At 31.8% G+C, this 27,001-nt stretch overlaps 1 pseudogene; it reads right to left on the bottom strand.

The window, feature by feature from the left end:
- Positions 1 to 17,081: 17,081 nt before the first annotated feature.
- LOC136977999 (potassium voltage-gated channel protein Shaker-like) overlaps positions 17,082 to 27,001 on the bottom strand; it is a 145,253-nt pseudogene continuing 135,333 nt past the window's right edge.

Genomic DNA, 27,001 nt, shown 5'->3' with positions numbered 1-27,001 from the left:
GGGAACGGTTGTTGCGTATAAAACGTAATCAACGAATAACATCCTGATGTATCCACTGAGGAGGCCTAGATGGCGAAATGCATATGGATAAATTAATAAAGTAATGATTGTTCCTTGCCATTTGTTTGTCTTGTTTTGGCTCATAGAATCCTCGAAGTCGGAAATGGAAAGAGTATAATTTTTACTTGTTTTTTAACTAAAAATTTTTTATTTTTAGTGTGTTAATAAAAATGATAGATAAAAATAAGCATTTACAATAAACACAAACATGTGAAATATATTTTTATGTTAGTCAAATACTGTATAAATAAAAACATAGATGTTTCTTCTATTTCAAATGTACTGTACATAAAGTCGAGTCCGCATAAATCGACACCCCAAGGGGAAGTGGAAATGTGTCGAGTTATCCGGTATGACGACTAAAGCAACATTGAAAAAAACCACAAAACTACAATTAGGAAAATAGAGTAGTGCAATGTACTGTATCTCTCAACCATCTATCACTGGCACTAAAGTTGGTTTCTACTCCAAGTATCCCAGCAATTTCCATCGACTTTTGTTTTAGTATTGGTACGAACGAATTTGCTTCAGTCCACGTACCAGAGCATCTTCGACATCTTTGTACGGCGACTTTCTCTGGCGTTTTCGAGACAACCGCGACGAATATCCAAGAAAAAGTTTTTTAATTACCTCTTTTTTCTTCAGGATTCTCACCAATTTGTTCTTGGAAGTTTTTTTTTCTTTTGTTTTGCAAATTTATTCATACATACAGTTTTAAAAGACGAAAGTTCGGTAATTTCTCCTTCCAGGCGAGATAGACGTTTATCGTATTCCTTATGTAAATTAGACAGCCAGTCAAATTTCGATAACAATTCTTCCAGTTTCGATAAAATAGTATCAAAACGTTCCTCGAGAATACATAGAATCTTCTGAGGTAGTTGAGAAGAAATAACCTGCGATGCAAAATAGTCCTCCAGTCGAGATGATTTCAACGTTGGTTCGCTTGGAGATCGACGACGTTTACCGGCGGAAGTCGAAGCTTTATTGCGAGGTAAAGAAGGTGGTGTACGAGACATTGGACCTGGGTTAAGTTCAACACCTCCAATAACAAGCAAAAAGAACAGAATTAAAAATGAAAGACATCTTTTTCCGCTGTGATACCTTCACAGTGGAAAAAGATGTCTTTTCCACAGTGGTCTTCAATAATGTCAATTAATAGCAAACAAATTAAATTGTAGTTTGTAACAGTAAGTTGTAGAAAAAACACGCCAACAGCCAGCACTGTCAAAAGCGCCCCGTATATATATATATATACGTAGTACGATCCAAAAGTTCGGGGAATGCAGTAATCTACGACAACAAAAGCATGTATTTGAAGTTACAGCGTATGAAATGGATTCTACCAAACCATTTCTACGTGTTCAGGTTAATTTCACCCATGTCATGTGATTAAACCGCGAGCGCTGCTGTTTTTTTCCGGAGATAGTTACCTTTGTCCTGCGACGTAATCAAAGTGGAGTTTCAAGAACAACCTCCAACATTAAATTTTGTCAGCGTTTAGGTAAAACACCTACGGAGATTTTAAAATTTCTAAGAAAGGTGTACGGTGATTCTACGGTGAAAGGTCACGGTGAAGTCGAAATGTTGGAGGTTGTTCTTGAAACTCCACTTTGATTACGTCGCAGAACAAAGGTAACTATCTCCAGAAAAAAACAGCAGCGCTCGCGGTTTAATCACATGACATGGGTGAAATTAACCTGAACACGTAGAAATGGTTTGGTAGAATCCATTTCATACGCTGTAACTTCAAATACATGCTTTTGTTGTCGTAGATTACTGCATTCCCCGAACTTTTGGATCGTACCACGTATATATATATATAAATATATATCTTTGAAATAGAAGAAACATAAATACACTGTATATAACATTATAATATTGCAATTAGAATTTACGTTTGTTATATATAAACTTTATTATTTTAAGCATGAAAAATTAAATCATTTATTTCATTAATTGGAAAACGTTAAGTTAGTACATAGTGCAAAATTTATTAACACAGGTACTACATACGAGTTTTATTTTATAGTGTTTCAAGTAACACCACATAGATGATAATAATTTACTAACTTGTAAGTAAATATTTTTATATTCAACATTAACTGCCAGTTTATTTGCTGTATTTACCTGAATGTTACAGCTAGTCTCACTTGCAAGTATAGCGTCTCTCTATTTCGTATTCTGTCTACTTATCTTCGGTCCAAGTTTATTTAATAATTCGTCAAATTTTTCGGGTGACATCCAGAGGAAACTATAACAAAATAATAAATTTAACACAAGCAATAATATATAATTTAATTCAAAAAACAAAACATACGAATCTTACTCGAAATCGTTCTCTTTGTTGAAAGATCTTAATTGAGGAATAAGTGTATTTTGCACACCAGTTCTTTCTCGATCTAAGAAAATATCTCTGATCCAAAATCTCCGGTCAAATCTTCTTCGACGACGTCTTCTAGCGAAATAAAGTAAGGTGTACAAAACGAAATTTGTAAACATGAGGATAGCGGCAGTATTGATATCACTCGCCATTTTGAATATTGTAGGCATGCACCAAAATGTAGAGATTGACGTTTGCCGCTTGTGTGACCGTGTTATCGCGCAGCGAAGATGCGTTCTCGGCATTGTTTTTCCTTACCGTGCAACTACCCTTATTGAGGTTTAAAGCGGGTAAACGAAATTTTGACCCTCACACAAACACACGCATACACCAACATTCATACGTACAAAAACCCTACATTTTAATATTATTTTTGCATTTCTCGACGTTTCAAAGTACCACGAATCGAAAAATATAAAAATTCTTAGGAAGGGTTAATTTTTGACCGATGGCCATACTTTTCCTGTTATATATAACAACCGGAAAAGTAAAAATTTAGAGACGGATTGGACGTGACAAAAAAGTTAGAAAATATTTTGTGGCTGTCCCTAATCAGATAAATCTTTCATCGAGCGCTTCAGCAAATTTCAAAGATAATTGGAAATTTGTTTAGCACCATATAACGAACGCCAAAACCAATTGCAGCAAAACACTCAGCAGACTATCATAACCGATTTCCTTAAAAGTTTGTTTTTTCTTTTTTGTTAAGTTACGGCAACGCAACATTTGGGCGATCTGCCTGCGAATGATGCCTTCCAGGAGATCTTTTAAGGGTAACTGGTCCTTGTTCAGACGTTACAGACGTGGAGAAAACCCGGAAAACTCCACGTGATCAGCCCGTCCACGCGAAGCGCGAACTCACGACCGAACTTTCAGTGTTCAGAGAATGGAACTGCTTGACCACTGGTAGGCCTCCTGAAAAGTAAATTAGCAGAAGATTCCGAAGAAGTTGAAAGTTACAGCAACGTCAAAAAGGTTTCAAGCTATGAAACCATCCGGAAGGGTCGAAAAATCCCAGGAATTTTTTGGGGGTAGTGGACCCCGTCCCCTCACCACCCAGCCACCTCATTGTGGGCCTGGCCAAACCCATACTAAACTTGCTAAAGAAAAAGGCCTCCTTGGTGTTTACAAAGTGGGAAGAGTTAAAAAAAACATACAGTTATTGGCAATGAAGAATATTGGCGAAATATTTTTGAAGGTAGTTGTGAAGACAAGAAAAATTTATTTTTTGTCTGCAATGAAACATTGTACTGTACAGTACATAGCAATCTTTATTTTACGAATTTTAATAAGTTTGTTTTTGATTTATAATTCCATGTTTTGTTAAATGAAATTTTCTGAATTAAATGAAACTAGTTTTTCTCACACTATAGACAAAACTTACATTTAAAAAACTCGTTTTGGAACGTAAACCCACTTCTTATGTGTATTGTGAGTCTCGCATAACACGATTTACATAATGCGGCATATTTGTGGAACCTAACTACCGCGTTATACGAGGGTTATCTGTAGTTTTTGGTTCTCCGGATAATAAATACTGGGGTCTACCGTAATATTTTAAACTATTTGTTATTATTTAATTATTACTATTTTATTTTATTTAATAACTTTACGTATTTTTATTTTTTTTCTATTTATCTGACCTTTTTTCATAAATATCAATGTCTGAACCTTAATTTTCAGATTTATAATTGATTTTATTTTTCTAATATTCACGCATTTTAATAAGGAGGAAAATATTGAAGTCATTAATAAACAGATACGATGCGCCTTTAGAATAAAAATTGTTATGAAATAATGTAATAAATAATGAAGATATTTTAATAAAATTTTCGTACTGGTTAAAAATTTCGACGAAAATTTTGACAACTAGCTTAAATCACAAATTTTCAAAAAAATTTCTTGATAGCATGTATATTAAAACAATGGCGCTAATGTACTGTAATTTGATGGGTTAAGGAAAAATATGAATGCTTGTTTCAAAAAGTTTTTAAAAAAATTAAAATATAATAATATTTTAATTATATAATTATGCATTAATAATACTGTATTAAAAATAAATAATTTCTATTTATATGATAACTACGATAAACACAAGCGTAACAGACGAATTTTTTGTTGTCATGACGACGATAAACTATCGTCTGGTTTTTTTATACTAACAATTAAGACAGAATTTATTAAATTTTTATTTCTTTTCCTGAGTCTACAGATATTGTGTATACTGTATTTAGGATTGTTAACAATGAAGAACTATTATAACATCGAATTCAATCCAAGAAGTCAATAAGGTATGTATTAATTATGTGTTAGAAATTCAATCAGAAACTAACAATGGCATTTTGAGTTAATTATTTACTAATACAGTTATCATTAATATTTCTTATATATTTAATGATATAAAATAATTATCGGATAATATCATATTTATTTTAGAAATTTAATACATAATTCAGTTCTGCTATTATAGTTTAGTTAGGTAAGTGAACAATGTATTTTGAAGCGAAATGGTGAGGAAACACTGCATTGGAAAGTTTTAAGTTGGAAAATTTTTATTTATATTTTGTATTTTAAAGATAAAATATTATGCCAATTTAAAAAAAAAAAAAATATATATTTTACTTTCTTAAATAGCGAGAAAAGTTTGGATATTTTTTTATGTATACTCATTAGTTATTACTAACTTAATACAAAATTCTGAAAATCATTATCATATGCAAGAAAAGTTTTTATAACTTCTTCAAAAACATTCAGTTATGAGGATATTATTTAATTATCTTACAATACTTCATAGATCAACGGGTTAATTAGTCGAGGAATTCTTTATTAGGATTTTTACATTCCCGGCTCTGTTCTAAGTTATATAAGAGAGTGAAAATATAACTATCGGTCAAAAAATGATTCCCCCATGGACTCAGGTCCAGAAATGAAAAAAAAAAGGAGTTTCTGTATATATGGATGTGCATGGGAGGTATTATTTGAAGCTTAATAACTCCTGTGATTTTTGTCGAAAATTTCTGAAATTTTACAGGGAGGTTTGTGTATTAGGGTGATTGATGGTGTTAAATTTTGATGGTTAAAGGTCAACGAGGTGGGGAAATAAACGGGATCATGTGTCATATCTCTAGTAGAATCGGATTAACGATGATGTTACTCGTTATTAACATTTACAACTCTTTATAAAACCCATCTCTATGCTCAAAATTAAGCCTTTTGCCATTTTATAATAATAAAGAATATAAAACGTTTTAAAAATAAAATATTATAATAGTTGACGCCTCCAAGTGTTGCCGGGAAAGTTAAGCAACTCGTTGCTAGATGTTTTCGTGGAGTGATTCCATTTCTTAGCGACGAGATAAGGAGATTTATCGAAATAAACCAACTCGCCATAATCTAAAGTTAATTTTAAAAAATTTGAAAAGTAGTTACTCGAATTTTCACAATTATCCGGATAACAAAATAAACAGCTGTTCATTTTTATCGGAAAATTAATGAAAATATCAACAACAGAAATGATCGTTTTATCAAGCCGTTCATTTAAAATTACATCTACAAAGAATTTTTATTTAAAAAAAATTCTATGTCAAAATTAATATTTGGAAGCATTTAAACATTTGTCAAACGTTCTTTAAGTTAGAGAACAGTTATAAATAGGATACAATGTAAGAGAAGACAAATAAGGTGAAATTGTCAATTAGAACAAAATGTTTTCTCATCATTGATATATTAGAAGAAAGAAGAAATACCAATAACGTAAAAATATCACACAAAATCAATGAAAAACTCTTCAAATCTATGTCTTAGAATTTCCATTTGATACTGCGCGACAAATAGCGAATGCTTAATTTGAGTTTTATGATTTCATTTATAGTTATTTTGTTTAGTTTAAACCAAACCATAATCTCGTGTATCTCAATTTATGAAATTTTATACGATATAAGATTATATATTAAACCGTGCATTTCGATATTGATTTACAAAAAAAAAAAAAAAAAAAAAAATTACAATCGTCAAGCCACAATGAGGTGGCCGGACCATCTCCCGAAAAACTCTTGGGGGGTTTTTCGATCTCGGGTCCCCCAGAGCGGTAAGCTGCCACTATGACCGCTCGGTCATTCTGTCGTCCGAGTTTAAATTCAGATCATCAGAACGCGTACATTGTGGTTTCCAGCAATGTCGAAATTTGCATTTGGTCACTGCAGTGGCGCGTTCATCAGGCGCGGGGTGTAAAATGACATTTCATATGGGACACTTGATCGTACTCTTTAATTAATTTTTAACGATATGTATTTTTAAAAAATTTTTAAAGATTCATTGCTTTTTTGAATGAAATAGCTAAGATGATTTAGATCAGTGTTTCTCAGAACATTTGAAGCCATAGGCCAAAAATCAACTTTCAGGCAGTCAGAGCAAACTCTGGGGACCACAGTCAGAATAAAATATTAAAATTAAATGAAAACGATTAAACTTTAATAAGTAAATTATTAAAATATTACGTTCATATAAAAGTTTGTTTGTTTAGTTAAGTTATGGCAACGCAACACTTGGGCGATCTGCATCTGCCTAGGGATGCCTTCCGGGAGGTCTTTTTAAGGGTAACTGGTCCATATTCAGGCGTTATAGACGTAGAAAAAATCCAGAAAACCCACGTGGCCAGCCCGTACTGGCGAACTCACGACCGAATTTCCAGTTTCAGGGAACAGAACCACTTGGCCACTGGTGGGTCTTATGTAAAAGAATTGTAACTTTTATGTGGAAATTTTGAACCTAAAATGTTTTATTTGTTATTGGGCTGCAATTCGAAAAATTGTAGACCAATAAATTTTCACTGTTGTCCGGTGTTTGGCTATCTGTCTTTCCTGAATCTCGAAAACGGTATCAGAAAGATGAAAGTCAAGAGCAGATATGGAAAGCTTAGGAGTAGGATGCACCGATTAACTATATAAGAACTTCCTCTTTGAACCAGAAGTCACGTTATTTCAGTTCAAAAGTTTTCTCCTGAACGGAGTTGGATACATGACCGGCCTGACTTTAGTATTAATAGGAAAAGTATGATGTTTAGACAATATATATTGATATATTGTCTTCATTTACAAGAAACAAATGTATATTTGTTTCTTGTAAATGAAGACATGTTGAGTAGGGTTTCTCATTTCCCGGTCTTTTGCTTGTCCCGGAATCCCGGAATAAATGTGAACTGTTTCCCGGGATCCCGGGAAATCCCGGGACAAAATTAATTATTTTTAAGATGATCATGTCATGAAATCAAACGATTTAATTATTTTTCGTTTTTTTAAAGTAATTTAATACGTTCTGCATTCTCCAAAATCATATTAATAATGCTGTATAAGATATGTATTAAAAATTACCTTTGAATTACGTAGAAATTTTTATAAATAGAAAGAAAATATTAAAGTTTGCTGGAAACTGCATACAGCAACGACAAAAATGCCTTTGAATTGAGTTGAAAATTAAAAAAAATAAACTTAGATTAAACTTCTAACTTAGAAGGTAATTTTTGATTTTTTAAATAAAATATAATACAAAATATTGTAAATTTTTATAAGATTTTAAAAAGCAAAGATGGTCAATACTCCGATCATTCAATCTGATTCTTATTATAGTAATGAGAAGTCTCGCTACCGAAAATGCCTTTACCGATTCAATTGATATGATTGGAATCGTGTTTAATGCATTTAAGAGAAGACAAATATTATGTGTTTTCATCTGTATCCTGAAAGATTTCTAGTTCGTTTTCGAGATTGTAGTACTTCTTTTGTTCTCTAGTATTCTCGATTTGTCTACCTCGGCTGCATTAATAGAAAGATCATAGCCCAATAATTCGACACAGTTCGTTTCTCTTTAATAATCAGGTTATGAAGAAAAACTTCATACTTGTAGACTTCGTACTCGTTTGTATTCTTGCCCAATTTGCACAACTTGGCGTTACGCAGTTATTGAAGCTACTAAGCATGGTTACAAATTAAGACAGCATAAGCACGCTTATTCCAGATATTACTGGTAAAGAATTTTGAGAGTTCTGCCACGAATAAGCTACGTATTGATTATTGACCATTTGTGACCTGCCATAACGAACAAAAGTTAAAAAAACTAATAAGTAGATTCAAAATTAATAAATACAAATGTATTCTGACAATTTATGAGTTAATGATACTTTCTGTTTGCAAAATTTCCTCAACCTTAACATAAAATAAGAAAAAAGTGAATTTTTAAAAAATTTGCGGGATTTCCCGAGATATTTCCCGGGTTAAAAAAAACGACCGGGATCCCGGAATCCCGTTTGAGAAACCCTACTTTTAACTAAGTGTAACGGGACTCCAAGCCGGAGCGGGGGAGAGGTCATAATCAAAGCTGAATTCGATCTCCCGTCCGGAGATGGACGATCTAAGGACTACATTTCATCTAAAATTTACGACTCTGAGTCGCATTTTAAGATAAACATAAGGGTGTCTGGCTATAAACATTTTTTTCTTGCCTTTTTAAATAAATAAATTTTTTCTCCTAATCAACTAAATTCTTGCGAATTTCGTGACGGTTCGGACCTGTCCGGGACCTCACCAAACTGGTACTCCGTTACTTAAAAACCACTGAAAATTGGTTTTTGCGGTGTGCATAGCTGCATTATCTTCATGAAAATAAACTGAGAGACTCAGATTTTCAATAAATGAGATTAAATGTTGTAATAGATGTTGTTAATATGTTGCTTTTATGCGGCCGTTAATGAATACGATTCATGTTTTTCCCTCTCATAAGAATCCTGCCCAAACCGTCAATGGTCCATTGATCTTGCTGTCATTTGGAAAAAAATGTTTTCTTTTCTGAGGTGGTACCAATAATAAACTCAACCATCAGGATCGTCTAAATTATTATTTTTTCATCAAAGCATGATACTCTTTCACTTTTCAGTCCAGTTCATTCTTTTTTTTTGACCCACTGAAGTTTCTTTAGTCCATGCTGATTATTTAGCTTTGGAGATACCACGTGCTTTTAGCTTCTTGTGAACAAAGTAAAGTCATGATTTTATAACTGTGTCAACTGAATATTTTGCGATATTTTCATCTAGTCTCAATGCTATATATTGGATTGTCGTATGGTTACTTAAAATCTGGTTTATCACCACCCTGCTCAGTTGTACGTTAATTTTGGATGAACTTCCTGAGGATTTTTTAATCTGAATGTTTCTCCCAACTTCAGGTTACTTAATACTACTTTATGCTTTACGGTTTTTCTGGATGACAATCCTTGCCATGAAGAATTGATATTTCCTCTTTTTAAAATCTGTTAAGACAATCCTTTCTGCGCTTCAGGAAGCAAAATCACTTGAGATTTTGCCTTAGAAATAAATCTTATGCAAGTAAAGCAGGTTTAAACTTGCAATTTGTAAATACAGTTATGCAAGATATATGTGCCTGAAACTATATTCTTGGGACAAACAATTTTGAGTTTGTTTTTAAATTTAATTTTCCCTTATATTTACAAAAATAATAGCAGTATATTTAATAAATTATACAGTAATTGCTTTGTGTTTAAGTAAAAGTCGTTTATTTACATAAAACTTTTATTGAACATGTGGTTTTTAAAATTGGAATTTTCAGAATGAATCTATTTTTATGGGACATACCTTACATACAGTGTTATTATACATAATTGTTGTTTTTTAAAATACTTAATTTAGTCCCACACCCAATTTTACAATTTCAGAGACGGACAAATGGTGGACTAAATTGAAGTTTCACAGTGTATCTGCATGCAATAGATCTATATTTTAATTATAAACATCATTTTAAAAAAAACAGTGAAAATGACATGCATCGCATACACTTGCGATATTCAACATTAGGGTTTCTCAAACGGGATTCCGGGATCCCGGTCGTTTTTTTAACCCGGGAAATATCCCGGGAAATCCCGCAAATTTTTTAAAAATTCACTTTTTTCTTATTTTATGTTAAGGTTGAGGAAATTTTGCAAATAGAAAGTATTAACTCATAAACTGTCAGAATACATTTGTATTTATTAATTTAAACCTACTTAATTATAATTATTGAGAAATATGCTATAATTATTTTAATTAAAAATTCATTTTGTAATATTTTAAAAAGTGGTGGAATTTTTGATGCTTTTTTAAAATTTCTCCCCAAGCTTTCTATTAAATTTTGGTGATTAAAGATCGAGGGACTGGGGGAAAAGGGAGTAGTGTGTATCTCCAGTAACGTCAGACTTAATGACGATTTTACTCGTTATTAGCATTTAAACATTTTATAAAACCTATCCCCACCCTCAAAATTAAGGTTTTTGCCATTTTATAATAGTTAGAAATATTAAAAAGTTTTTAAAGTAAATTATCATAACAGATGGTGCCTCCAAGTGTTGCCGGGAAAGTTAAGCAACTTATTGCTGGATTTTTTTAAAATTTCTGCAATTATTTCCAATTCTGTATTTTCACATTTTTATTATAAAAGATTTTTTTTAGACAATTATCTAATCAGTTAACCGCAACAGTTATATTTTCATTCAAAATGGACGCTTTTAAGTTTTTCGAAATCTCGCTTATACTGTTTAATTTTAGTCGATCGACTATAGTGAGTGATGTATCTGCCAAGCATGATAAACCTGAATGAAACGATTAAAGAAGAAAAAATATATTTCTCTTTAATTGTAATTCTCTTTTCTTCTTTAATTGTATTTAATCGTCCTGGTTTATTTTTAAAAACTGAATGGTTAATCATAACCATTTTTTAACCTTAATGGTTAAACATTAAGGTTAAAAAATTCACCTCTGAAATATAGGCTACGCTTATAAGATGGCTTATCCTCAGATTTAATTTATGTGAATTAATTTTATAAATATCTTTATAAAAATTTTACTTGTTTTCAAATTTTAAAGTATAATTTATTTGCGTATTTAGAACTGCAGTTTTCTTTTAATCTAAAGTCTAAACCCGGCCTTCCCAACGCGGTCGATGAGCAAATTAGATATATATATATATATAACATTTTTAATAATATTTAATTATTTATGAATACAATCATTGAAAAGTTTTTGAAAATATTGTCGCTATAATTTTCAAAACTATCCAAATATAAAAAATTATTTAAAAATATAATGTATATACAAGATCTGATGAAAAACTATCCGACCTTATTTGTTTTCTTTTCAAATATTTGCAAGCTGGGAAGGAAACTTTATCGTCGTGTGACCTTGGACCCTACCGCATATGTGTGAATTTTGGCTAGCCCGTCCTACTCTGAAGTCATTGTCAGGCGACTGTGATAGTTGCATGCTTTCGCTATCATCGCATTAATGGTTAAGTGAAAATGACGGTACGTAACGGATCCTGATTTCATGAAAATTATAACAAGAGATGAGACCTGGGTCTACAGTATGAATCTGAGACAAAGACACAATCACCCCAGTGGAAATTTGACATGCTCTCCACGACCAAAGAAGGTACGGCAATCGGCAGCTATATGAAGGTCACGTTGACTTTTTTCGAACACCAAGGCATAGTTCATGAGTACGCCCGTTATTGACAAACTATAACAAAATAGTACTACTTGACTGTTTTACGTCATTTATGAGATGCTGTTATGAGAGTTATTGCAGTCTGTTGACTGGTTCATTTATCATGACAATACTCCGTCTCATTAATTGTATCTCATCCAGATATTCTTTGAAAAACACAGTATTGCACAGGTTTAGAAGCCTCCTTTCTCTCCAGACTTTTGGCTGTTTCTCAAACTACCACTCAAAGTAGACAGATTTCAGGACGCAGAGGCAATCGTGACTGTCTCGACGAAGCACCTGATGGAGATTCCCAATAAATGACTTTAAATAATGCTGCCAATAGTGGAAGTGTCTAATATTCAAACAATAGTTTCTATTATTTCATGATGGAAACAGTATGGAAAATAAATCAAGTTTTTGCAAGTAAAAAGTTTTCTACAATAAATTTTATATTCAATAATTTAAAAAAATAATATCTACCCTATTTACATTGTTTAAAATTTATTGAATCCTGTAAGATTTGTAATAAAAGTAAGATCTAAAGTAACTTAATTATTCAAAAGTGTGTATTACGATTACGATTTAAATAGAACAGTTTGAACTTTGAATTTAAGATATATTCAAATTTATCTTGTTCTAAAATTATACTCTGAAGAAAATGCTTATTTATACAACAAACATTTATCTTATGATAAATATTCTGAACTTGTTTTCAAAACAGACAATTACATTTAGTATTTTACGAAAATAATTTTGTGTTGTTATTGTAGCGGCCCACCAGTGATCGAGTGGATAAAAAATCACTAAACACTGATGGTTGGCCGTGGGTTCGCGCCTGACCAGCGGCTTGGCTACGTGGAGTTTTCTGGGTTTTCTTCACGTTTGTAACACCTAAATTTTCCATGAAATATCTCCCGAAAGACTTATCCCTCGGCAGATCGCCCAGTGTTGCATTGCCGTAACCAAATAAACAAAACCAAACTATTATTAATGTAGTTATTTTTATGTATCTATTTTTACTATTTATTATGTTTTGCAAAATTCAATTGCTTGCTACATATGCAAAATCGCTATTTATAAGATATTAGGGGACTTTACTACCCCGTTTGTTTCACAGGCTTCGCCCACTTGTTTTCAATATTGATTACTCTCAACAAAAATTTTGTGACAATTTGTTGATACCGGCGCCGCCGTTTCCATTTTTCTTTTGTGACGGAAAACGTTTATGACGATTTTAAGCCAAGTACTTTATATATAGCCTATAGACTAGATATATTCCGACTTATTTTATTTGCATAAGAAATATGTTTTTAATTATAAATTTTGTCTAATTAAATTTATACTATGAATTATATTACTGCTTCAATAGTTAAAAAATATAAACTTAAGTCAACGCTATAATTTAATATGACATGGTTAAGTTAAAGAACATCGCTTATTCTATTATTTTAAAGTATTTAAAAGAGAATAAATTGCAAAATAAACATTTTTATGTTTATTTTTTTTTAGTAACAGTTTTGATTAAACCGCACATTACAAAACTTCTATGTGAATGAATAATTCGTTAATTTTTAACTTTTTCAAATAGATCAGTGATTTCCAAACTTTTTCGAGCCACCGTCCCCTTAGTTCCAAAAAGTTATACCCATCACCCCAATCATTCCCCAACGCTCCCTAACCCATTTTTTCTTCTGTGAGAGATTTGAAGATATTCTTTAGAAAACTTTTCTATGAACCTCACATTTTATGTCCTTACAAAACATTGTTCTCAAAATCTGGAAATCGTTAAACGCAATGTTTCTTTTTATCTGTTTTAACAAGAAAGAGAAAGGTTGTCACTGACCCTAACCGTCGCCTATGGTCACCATTCAGTACCTTACCTCCAGCGCCCTTTACAGCCCACTTGTTTCTTTTCGGCCCCCATATATTTACTCACCGCCCACAGGGGGATGGGAGCGCCCTTTGGGCAGTGAGGAACCACTGAAATAGATGTATTTTCGTGTTTTGTTTCTGACAAATATACTGTTGTATTTGTATTTCAATACAAAATGTAAAGTAAAAAGTAAATTTGATTCAAAGGAATATTTTAAATAATCTTAGCAATTTTAATAATGCGATTAATAAATTGCAATTTTGATGACGATGACGATGACGATGATGATATGATTTTTAGGGTAAATTTTTGTTAGTATGCTACTAATGTACAGATCGTTTCAAAAAGATTCTCATTTAAAAATGTCACGGATCTATTTCCCATATTGCTAATAATGTATAGACATTTATCGTTAATTACTTCATACATTATTTTCTCGACAAATAGTCTAGTTAATTGAAATATTTTACAATTACATCATAGCTTTATCGTTATTCCGAAAGAAATGTTTAACAGTTAGGCGAAATTTTTTTGAAACGTCTTAATATTTGCTTTATGTTCTGAAATAATAAGGCTTACTTAGGTCCAGTAGGATCAATTTGTTTTCTTTATGAAATCTAACATACTTTCCATTTTTTCAATTATGCTCATACTATTCATTGATCCAAATCGTAATGTTTTTCTTATTGTTTACGACTATATAAATTTAAATATTTTAAGCTATTATTTTAATGATCATACAGTTAGTGTTTTTTTTAGTTTTGTTTTTTTTGGATTTTTAGATGTGTTTACACCGGAAAACATCTGAAAATTCAACTAAGATATATCCAAAACACATTAACTTTAAACAAAAAATTCACATAAACTAAAAAAAATTCATTACTCATTAAGACAACGTTTTTAAAACAAACTATGCAATCGAGATAAAAGTAATATACTAGTTATTTACAGCTTGATAATTTCGAGAATGTTTTAATTTTAAAACCCGTTAAAATCTTTATACCGTAATAATTTTCTGATAGATACATTTGCAATACCGTAATAAATTTCATACAATAAACTATAATATAGCCTTTATCAAGAAAAGGAATCAAAATATCCGAAATAATACATTATTTTTATTTTCTCATGTTTAATTTATGATGCATTTTTCAAAATTAAGCATAGATAAAAATTATGAAATAATCTATGATATTGTTTTATTAGTGATTAATATTTACTTTTTTGATAAAATACTATAATATTTTATGGAATGGTATAGAATTAATTATCATACATATTTATTCAGTTTTAATTATTTATTTGGCTAACATTATGTCAATTACTGTTGAAGCAGTAGTTACATATGTTTTTTTTTTTTTTTTTTTTTTTTAAAGTGAGCAGCATTGCTATACAATCTATTTAGTTGGATGACAATTATGGATCTTATTTCAACCTATTGAAAACATCACAATATTAATCTTGATTTTGATTTTATTTGTGTGTAAAGTAATTCAAATAAAAACTTTTGCTTTAATCAGCCAACTATTATTAATTAAGAACTTCAAAAGTTAAAATCAATAAGAAATGAAATATACAAATATGTTAATACTGTGTAATTCAGTCAAATTCTTTAAAATTGTTGGATTTTTTCCAGATTTAAGTTTTAAAATGTTGTTTTTTTACGAATAATGAAATTTAAAGTAGAATTATCAATTTCAACATATATTTACAAAATAAAACTAGTTATTACACGGTAAAGACTTCTGTGACTTTTCAATTTCATTAGGCTGCTGTAGCTAGTTTATGGATATTACTTATGACCAATTCACAGATAATGAGATTTAGGAAGTGAAAAAACAAATCCATTCATTAATAGATCGAAGCAAAATGTCACACGTCAAGATTGCTCCATAAAATGACCCAAAAATCATTGTAAATATAGAAAACGTGGCAAAACAGTAGTTTACAAATTCATTAAGTGAAGAATTTATCCTAGGCCTGTCTGAATAACAGATAAATCAGATCGCTATGACTTTCAATAAATTAAAAAGATCTAGGTTGGATTCGATCCATGATTGCTCTGTTTGAAGAGCAAGACAGAAAATATCGCGAATTTTAAACCGGAATTGGAAATGGTGTGATTGAATTTTTACGCTTTTAGCTGCTACAGGATACAATGTCACATTTTATGAGTACTTATAGCAGGCAGAATTTATCTGATGAATATTTATGGCAGGCAGATTTATTCGTTGGGCGGCTCCATAAAAGTTATCACAAAAGCAATATAGATGTACTATATTTTTCTGTCATGTCTTCCAATATGAAGAGGAATAAGAACAGTATTTTCAATATTTGAATAGAAGTAAATAAGTCATCATAACTCTTATTATTCATGTAAGATTTCTGTTTACGATAAATAAAATAATGATCCTAGTAAAAATAAAAAATTTTAAAGTGATACCAGTTTTAAATTCATTTCAGTTTTTAAATGATCAGAAACAGAAACACTTTCAATATACGATTTCTTATGAATGAAGAATTTAAATAACATTAGAAACATGTTATAAATTCAAATTAATTAAATTACATGTAACTCAGAATGGAGACAATATTCATTTTGATTAATATCTATTCCAGTCTATATCGATCCCAGCTATTTGTTCGCAAATAGCATGAATAATTCATGTATTCTTTCAAGAGTTCATTATTAAATTTGATGTATTATAATATTTTTTAGTTATATACAAAAAGTTAAGTTATTTGTCTTGAGAGTAATATTCATGATATTCATGAGTAATATTTAGATCTTATAAACATCTGGTAGACTTAATCTGTTTCATATAGATGTTTTAATAACGAGCTTGCTTTTTTTAAATTTTGTAAATATTTCGTAATTTAAGTAGACTTCCTTAAAAGCAATACAGTTGTTAATGGAATATTAGTATATGCAGATATTTCCAATAATGAATAGCAATTATTTTATTTTAATGGATTATGGAGTATATTGGTATGAAGTCGGAAATATGCTAATAAATTCAAAATGAACACGCGTATTTACATAAGATTTCATCATTTAAAAACCAAAATTGCCGACTCGTTCTTTAAAAAATTATCTATTGATTGATATCTCCAGTTGAATTTACTTATGCCAAAATATTATAAAATACTTTTCTTTTTTCTTAAGCACATTTCTATATTTTTATTTAGGAATCTTCACATGTTTGCTTAAAGATAATTTCTCTGTATGTAATAATTTTCTACATCGTTTTTATACTTATTGCATTCAAGCTAAATTATAAATAAAGTTTAATCGAAAACATTATTATTCATTAACAATGCATTATTCCAGATGTTTTATTAAGAAGCTTACTTTTTTCACATCTCCAAATAGCATCATTTTTTATTGCAAATATTGATGATGACATTAATAAATTAATAGCTGAATCAATTTTTGATTAAATTTGCTTAAGCAGGATAAATAAATAATGCATGGCAAAAACATCTTAGTAATTTGATATCAGACATTTGATTCAAATGCGTCAGAAGTTTGATTATTGTGCGGAAGTACACCATTAGGTACTTTTTGAGATTTTTCATTGAAATAATTTGCATCTTTTGAACCACTGATGTCCGATATCGAATCTGCTATTGATTCTCGTTTTAATTTAATTTCCAACTATTCCGGGTAGGTAGGGACAGCTTGTAACGTGACTACAATTATCTGACATCATTTCTTCTTGATCAAATTCTCTGCTGTAAAAATAGTTAAAATTGGAAACAATAACGGGTACGGGAAGTGCAATTGTCAAAACTCCAGCAATAGCGCACACAGTGCCAACAATCTTGCCCATTAATCCCAAAGGCATAACATCCCCAGAACCTACTGTCGTCATGGTAAGAACTACCCAAAAGGCATCGGGAATGCTTTTAAAATAAGAAGCTTCGTAGTGTGCTTCAGAAAAATAAACAGCAGTAGAAAATAATATCACAGCGACTAGTAAAAAAAATAGGAGCATTCCTAGTTCTTTTAAACTAGCTCTTATCGTGTTTCCAAGAATTTGTAGACCTTTAGAATGTCTTGATAATTTGAATATTCGAAAAACCCTAACAAGACGAATAACTCTTAATGTGGCTATAGATTTTGTGTGATCACTTCCGTTTCTTTCATCAAGAGAAAGCGGAAATTGGATTTCTCGTGTATTTGAATTATCTTCTTCTATCTCCGTTGTAGCTAATGACATGAAATATGGAATGATAGCAACTAAATCAATGGTATTCATTGGATCTTTAAAAAAGGCAATTTTGTTAGGACAAGTTATGAATCTTATTAACAGCTCAAATGTAAACCAAATTATACAACACGTTTCAATGATGAAGAATGGATCAGATGTTTTCGGCGCTTCTACTTCCACAACCATTATCACATTATCTGTGGTATTTAATAGACGGTAATGTTTGAATGCTGGTAATGTTTCTATACAAAATATGAATATGGACGTGATAATAACTATTACTGAGATAATAGCTATGATTCTGGCACATTGTGAACTCTCCGGATATTCGAATATCATCCATAATTTTTTATTACACTCGGTTTTGGGAAGTGGCTTTTCTTTCTCTTTCGTAAAGCCCTCATCTTCGCGAAATTTATTTAAAGCTGCTTCACCCAATTCATAGAATTTTATCTCTTCTGAAAATACGTTCAAAGGAACATTGACAGGTCTGCTTAATCTTCCTCCACTTTGATAATAATATAAGATGGCATCAAAGCTCGGCCTGTTTCTATCGAAAAAATATTCATTCTTTATTGGATCGAAGTAGCGAATCCGCCGAGTAGGATCTCCCAAAAGACTGTCCGGAAATTGATTGAGAGTTCTTAATTGTGTTTCGAACTTTAGTCCGCTGACATTGATGACCACTCTTTTGCAGGAGTCATGATCATGAGGAATAGGTTCAAAGGCAGGCATAGTTGACGAAGACACATAGTCGGTGGACGGGATCTGTTGTCCATCATTTCTTCGGGTATCGCCTGTATTCAACTTGGGCCGTAACCTAAGGGAAGGAATAGAAAGATTAGAAGTAGATAACAAACTATTATTGGCTTCCATTTGGAGCAAGTTGATGAATGCATTATTGGAAGACTGTATAAAATTTTACATGCTGAGATGATATATGGGGTAAACGTCCATCTTTTTTTTTCCTAGTTTTGTTTCAAGTTTAGATTATATTGAAAAATTTTAAACATTGCTGCTTAATTAATACTATATAATTTCTTATTAGAAACAGTACTCCAATTTTCATTAGGGAAAAGTTTTATGAACAAAGTTTTATGAAAAAGAATTAGTCAAGTTTACATACTTTGTTGTAAAGGCGCAGCTGCTGTGAATGATATATCAAGTAAATTCGCAAATAAGAGAAAATTATTTATTATTTTTATAAACGTAAGATTAATCTATGAAAGGTTAAAAAATATACAACTATTATAATAAAAAATATAATTAATCTTTTTCTTTTCAAAGGAAGTTTTATTTATATTTAAGACGAAATATTAATACCCAATTATGGAATACATTACATTTTATATGCAATCTATTACACAAAGAAATTTGTTCACATTATTTACGTATTCGTTAACGAATAAACTTATTTAAGATTAAAATATATTGAATTGTCTTTCTAAATTCATTTTATACATAGATTTAATTGAACGATTTAGATAATTATCGAAAAGCCTATATAGAATTGCTTAATTATTTTCTTTTCTGTGTTTGTCAGGATGACCTTATTTCAGAGTAAAGATTTATAAAAAGCGAAAATGAAACAGAAATTAAAATTTTAACGGGTTAATTAATTGTGTCTTACTGTATGTGATTTTGTTATAGCTGTTAAAGGGTGTTTCATGTAACGGTATATGGATGTGGGAAATCCAGTTCCGCTTCTGGAACTATAATTGTTACAGCTGATCCGAATGCGAAATTATTCTGATGGAACGGTTCGTCGGAACTGCTTACTCTATTGGAATAGACAGTTTTGTCGGAACAGTTAGACTAGATGCAGGGCCGACGGTAGGAGGGGAATGATGGGGTAAAAGTCCTCGGGATTCACAGGGCTAGGACATTATCCCACAATTTGTTTTTTCACGAGCTGTTGTAATATAGTGCTTAACAATAACTGTTATCTATATTTTGTAAAAAAAAGTAATACCTATAAAAACTCAAAATAAAGTTTCAAATAATTTATATACTTGGGCGCACGTAAATTTTCCCCGGGCCCGGTGACGTACCATCTAGTCATGTACGTCACTCGACGTATCTGAGTAGATGGTTCCTCTCAACCATTATGTTCCATCGGAATTGCTGTTGGACTAGACGGTTCCTCGTCAGTTATATATCAATATATATATAGTAGAATGCTTGTGTCTTTCTGTTTTTTGCTTTTTGGTTGAGCTGCTCCAAATTTAACATAATCATTCTCTGGGACTGTGAGAAAAATGTGGAACATTTTCTTTAGTTCAAGTTCAAATCCAGATAGAACAAAATGAAGAACATGTTAGTAGTTCTGACCGGAATTATTTCGATATTCGGTATGCAATTTCTAGTAGTTTCGAGACCAGAATGGTTCTGACCGGAATTACCCACCTCTAACGGCGTGTGCGCCGTTCATTCAAGTCCGGACTGTTAGTTACTGGCTTTCTGCCTGGCAGTCATATTTAATAAAATTATTCTGTTTGTTTAAAACTCTGCTTCTATTGTGATGATCAACAGGTTATGAGCTCTGGATATTCAAGGAAAAGGAGAATTTGAACTTAAGGGAAAATACACTCGTGGTAGGAAGATTTTGGTCATCTTAAGCGTTTGAAAGAAGTTCGTACATAGTAATCAAGGTAGGAGTAACTATAATCTAATGTAATAAGTAGAAAAGAGAAACTTACATTGTTAATTTAAGAATTATGTGTGACTGAGAACTGAATTAACCAACTAAGATAATACCTGCTATAATAAATGATTTTCATATTGTTCGTTTGAATGAAGATAATTCTAACAGCTGGCCATTTTGTCTTCAAAGAGCTATAGAAGAAAAGAATTGTTTGGAGGCCATTGACACTGGCTTTGATAACCCAGAGGAAGCGCAAAAGATTTTAAATCGAAACATACGCAATGTATAATTTTAACAATATGTAACGAACATTAATTTGAAAGACGTTAAACATTAAAATTCTGCAAAAGACATGTGGAAAGCTTTTGAGAAAATTTACATAAAACATGGTGTGATATATACGTTATAACCGGTTTAGGATCTATTTTGTATGAAAAAGAAAAATCAGTGAACGACTTTATTTCACGAAAATTGTATATTATTAATAGTATTGATACATCTGACATGAAATTTAATGAATGCTAATTAGCTTACATATTATTAATTGATTTACAACAAGAATATGAACTCCTAGAATTGCATTTGGAATAACAAGAAGAGAAACTTCATTTCGGACGTTAAAAGTCGTCTCATTATTGCAGAAAAGAAGATTTTGAGACTAAAGAAGGAATTAAACAGTCCGGATGAAAACCATGCTTTGGTATTACGCGTTAAGTCTATCGAGGGAAAAAAATTAAACCGAAAGAAAATAATTTCGAACAAATACCATTAAAATCATCGAAATTACGAAGTTAACAAAGAAATAGTTGTGTTTATGTGTTTCATTTGCGGAGAAATTGGACCTACTGCAAAAGATTGTTTATTGAATTAAAAACCAGAACCTGAACTACCGAATTCTCAATTGTCCTTCCACGAGCATTAAATGTGAAGTCCCTCATATGACGACACACTCGAACACCTATACAACCACAAAAGTTGAAAACGATGTGAAACCAAGAACTATGTGTACTAAAGTTTTCCACAAGACACAAATAGTCAAAGCTGATGAAAGCGCTTGTGATGTTAAAAATACTGAAACTATTAGGATAGCAGATGATGGGACTACCCATCATATGTCTATATTTAGTAACAAATTTATTCAAATTGAAGGACATTCGATTACAATTGAAATCGCAAACAATGAGACAGTCGAAACGAATGGCAAATGAAAAATATTAGTCAAACTCTCAGAAGAAAATGGTGGTCAGAAATTCATTATAGAAGATTCTCTTTGTGTCCTATCATTCAAAGTAAATTTGAAATTTGCTTTCAATTGGAAGACTCGACGACAAAGGGTTTCATACAATTTTTGGTAGAAGAAAGATAACCGTTACTGACCAAGATGAAGAAACGATAATCACTACTGCAAAGAAAGACAGACTGTACTACATTCATGAAAAGATAGTTGCAAAAATTTTTGTTTGTGAAATACAAAAAGGAACAGAAGAAATGATATCGTGGTATCAAAGATTGAGCCATTTAAATATGAGAGCGTTAAACAAAATATAAAATTTTAAGGTAAAAAATGCTGACAAAATATTTGCGAAGTCTGCATACAAGCGAAGATGAAAACCAAGATATTTAGTAAAACGAACTCAACGAGAACTACACATTTACTTCAATTGGTTCATTCTGATGTGGAAAAATTGGAACTTTCGTCCTTAGAAGGAGAAACGTATTTCATTAAATTCATTCAGGATTTTTCCGTTACGTCAAAGTTTATGTTTTTAAGACAAAGAACGAGGTCTTTGAACAATTCGATGCATTTAGAAGTGTGGAGAATGAATTAAATGTTAGACTTAAAATCTTAGGCGCTAATGGAAGAGAATGCCTTTCAAACTTATAAGAAGTTTATTTTAAAAGACAAGCTATCCATCACTAATATGTACAACTGTACAACATATGCCGCAGCAGAATGATGTTGCTGAATGTGAAAAAACAGGCGTTGTTATGCATGACTCGGTGTTTGATGATTACGAGTATTAGAATACAGGTATCCATTGATTAACGAGGTTAATCTCTCGATGCTATCGCGTATATCAAAATCGCGTTAATCAAATACAGTGGTATCTCGGTATTCGACCGAACAATCACCGCAAGCTAGAACAAATTTTCGGTTAATAACAAATATTTTTATTTTAATAAACGCAAATAGCAAATCACTATCACTTTATTTGCTGAGAAAAACATATCTATGTTAAGTAAATCCATGTTAATTAAAACTTTTGTTACGTATAAAAAAGGATTGCCGCAATTAATTTTGCACGTTAATCAAATCCTGCATTAAGCAAGGATACCTGTATATTTAAAAAATGGTTTTGCACTAATTTTAAATTTTGAACCGAAATCGAAATTAGAACTCTTCGCTCAATTCTCTGTTTTACTTATAATTTGCGTTATTATTAGTACATATTTATAGTTACTGTTACAATTATTAGTTTTCTGCGTACTAGTTAAATTTGTTTTCTGTTTCACAGTTTAGACAGATTCCTTATGTTTAAATTATGGTTAAACCAAAGGCAAGCTTAGAAGTTAAATGTAGGAAATATGTGGCAGAGTTCGGAGTAAATATATTTTCCACTAATAATGAGGTGCTTCTATTTCACCCTGTAACAAGGCTATTTCGTGCGAGAAACGGTTAGAAATTACTCAGCACCTTTTTACAGCTTCTCACCTGGCTGATTATACCGAAAAAATAGGAAAACAACTTTAAATGTTGACAGAAATAAACTGGAATCATCAAAGTCTCTATTTTTAGAATATTTATGTGCCGCTACGATCAGTGCTAATATAATTAATTTATAAAGAACAAAGAATTTAAAGGATTCACATAGAAATATTGTGGAGTAAAAATACCTCATTTCAAATTGGTCGACAGTATTTTACATTTTAAATAAAATACAAAAATATAAAAAATACAAAATGTCTTCAGATATCCGTTGTTAACTATTTGTTTGTTTTTTTAACAATGACAATGTCATCAGAAGACGTTTTAATCTGTTTGCATTATTGCAGTGACGTAACCCCCATAAAAAGGTCGCCTCTGCAGATGAATATTGTTTGTTGCTGGTGATTGTGAAGACAGATATCCGAGGACATTTTGTATCTTGTATTAAAAAAGTAAAAACATCTGATGAATCCACTATAAGAAAGTATTACTTGGGATGTCTGACAGATTTATTGAATCAGTTCAGGACAGGTCAAAAGAAACTGTTTTGTTAAATGTCGACTTTATTGGAAGGTTTGTAGTAAACATCATTATCGGAGCACTAGACTCAACATTTAGTACTGAGGAGGCAGATGAAGGCTGATTTAATTCATGCAGCATTTGTTGAGCAAACTAATCTCTCAACAAGTGACAAAACAGTTAATGACGCAATGTATATTTTATGACCAGTGGGGATTCAATAATGAAAGAGTTCTTTTTATAACAGATGCAGTATATGGTGAAAGCGGGAGAGGAGATGAATGTTTGTAAAATGCTTCATATTATGTATAGACAAGCATTAAATCATGTTTGTGAAAAAGTATATGAAAGTTTTTCAAACATTAATTAATTAATGTTAAGTATGGAAAATAATTTTATGAAAGGGCATCAAAAGACAAGGCTTTTTTACAGTAACTGGCGAATCTCATTGCCTCACGAATCTGAAATAACCAGATTGGGTATCTGGATAAATGCTACCTGTTGGTATGCTAATAATTACATAGGAAAAAAGAATCATTTCGAACTTTGACCCGGATGATGCAGTGAGTATAGAAGATACCCAGAGTTGTTTTAGAGAAAGAGCTATTGAACGTGAATTAAATTTCAACAAAACAAATTTTAATTTTTTCAAAAAAATACTATAGTAACATTGGAAGAAATGATGCCGTTATGTACAGCTGTCAGTTTAATTGGAAGCGTTGAAGAGAGACTTGGCGAAATTCAAGGAACAATAGCTAAAAAGATGGAAGAAAAATTCAAATTTGTTCTAAGTAAAAATAAGGGATGGAAAAAAATTATGGAGCTAGCCAAAACTTAAAAAATGGAAAAGGAGACGCTTCTTCCTTTCACCTTCGGAAGTAGTTTCATTCGTTTTCGCTCCTATTATTTCATGTGACGTCGAAAGAAGTTTTTCGCGATATGCAGCACTCATGAAGAACAGAATAAACGTTAGAACTGAGAACTTGAAGCAACATCTTTGCTATGCATTGTAAGCTAAAAAAAATTTATATTCTATGTCACTGATTTTGTAAATAAACTAATATAAGGGAAAAAATAATCAAAACATGTTTGAGCTCATGAATTTTTTTAGAATATTTTCATGTTTTTAGGGAATATTTTAAGCTTTATAGAGAATATTATAAACACACATTTTCGATTTTTTAAGAGCATAATTTTTCGGGCTATACGCATTATAAATCTGCTGAAGAAATTTTGATCGAGGATATAATCCTTGACGTGGAAAATGAAAGCACGAAGAGACTAGAAGAAACAAATTCATTTGGTTTGTTTGAGAATAATAATAACAATTACGATGAAGATCGGACATTGTCGCCACTTGATATTCCCGAAATAGGACTGAGGCGATTCGAACATGTAAGTTAGCTAGTAAAAATGATATAAATTTGCAAGCAAATTCAGGCAAATCAAGTGCTGATCCCGGACAATTGAATAAGCATTTTCAGTGCCTGATAAGAAATATTTCATCGATGCGATGAAAGAAATTAGGAATGAAAAGAAATGAAACACGGATTTTGGTCGAACGTCCAACTCCTCGCAGTGGCGTAGCGTGGGTGTCAGCCGCCCGGGGTGGAGGAAAATTTTGCCGCCCTCTTATATAGGTATCTCAATTCAAAACACTAAAATATACAGTAATTCTAAAGAACTTTTCGGCAAAGAACAATCATCATTATTGTGTATTGTACAGGTGCAGCGCCGGATTAAGCCTCTAGCGGGCCCTAGACAAAATTTAAATTGGGGCCCCATTTAAATAAGTTGCATCTAAGCAAATCTCATATAATGTGACATTAGCGTAGCTAGCATGGGTGACACCCGGTGCGGATATCGTGGTGTCACCCCCATAACTTTTTAACTCTTTTATAAAACACTATTGAATTGTAATATCTTCGCACTCGAGCAACTTGAACGCTATATCGAATATGCGATGTCGCGACGTATAAGTGTAGATTTAGAAAATAAATCATAACCATCCATACATCAGTACTACCACGAGACGCGGCCCTAGGAATATTTCTAGATGGCGCGAGAGATCCCGTGGCGTACATTACTTCTGACGCACAGGTGGCTGTTGACCTGTTTTTTTTTTTTTTTTTTTTTAGGTAATGGCTAGTCGGGCGGAGCTTAGTAAGAGTTGTTAAATACAGCCTTTTCTGTCCTATCGAATATCGATTCGAGTTTCGAAATCGAAACAGAGAAATCTTCTGCACTGAAGCCGGGCCCCTCCGGATTACGGGCCCTAGACATTTGTCTACTTTGCCTATTCCATAATCCGGCCCTGTACAGGTGTAACGTGTATTGTATATTTATTGTGAAAAATTGCCGCCCCCTAAAAGTGCCGTCCGGGGCGGGCCGCCCCTGCCGCCCCCACTACGCTACGCCACTGACTCCTCGTAAAATCATTAAATGCAAATAGATATGAAAAAGTCAAGAAAAAGTTTGATATGAATGATAATTTGGATAAATATGGAACGAGACTAGTTGTTCTAAATAATATCCAAACTCTTGGTATAGACCAGTGATTCTCAAAGTGGGGATCGCGACCCCCAAGGGGGTCGTGAAAAATATTTGGGGGTCGCTGAAAAAGTGATTCTAGATCAATTTTTTTCAAATATTTTATAAATTTACTATGGATTCAGGTTTAGAAATAATAGAAATAAAACTATATAAAATAATTTTTACTTAAATAAATTGCACATATAAATAATAAAAAGAATATAAATATTTAAATACGAGCCTAACCCCCTCCATCTGGGATGTTTTTCGACACACTCATTCTTCGGGGGTTCTTTGAAATTTTTAAGTGCAGAAGGGGGGTCGCGGTCCAAAAAGTTTGAGAAACACTGGTATAGACTACTCGAACAATATAGACCACGTTCACTAATAGCAAATGGAATTAGATTTGATTTCGAGTTTTATCATATTGATTTTGTAACAGCTTTTATGTACGGACACTTAAATGAAGATATTATTATGGAGCCTTCACCCGAATGGGAAGAGTTAAGCAAGGATGAAGCGAATCTGTCAACACCAAAACATTTC

Source organism: Centruroides vittatus, unplaced genomic scaffold (genome assembly GCF_030686945.1).
Source record: "Centruroides vittatus isolate TY-2023 unplaced genomic scaffold, ASM3068694v2 contig_484, whole genome shotgun sequence".
In the NCBI taxonomy this organism is placed as follows: Eukaryota; Metazoa; Arthropoda; class Arachnida; order Scorpiones; family Buthidae; genus Centruroides; species Centruroides vittatus.
This window is presented reverse-complemented; position numbering and strand designations above follow the sequence as displayed.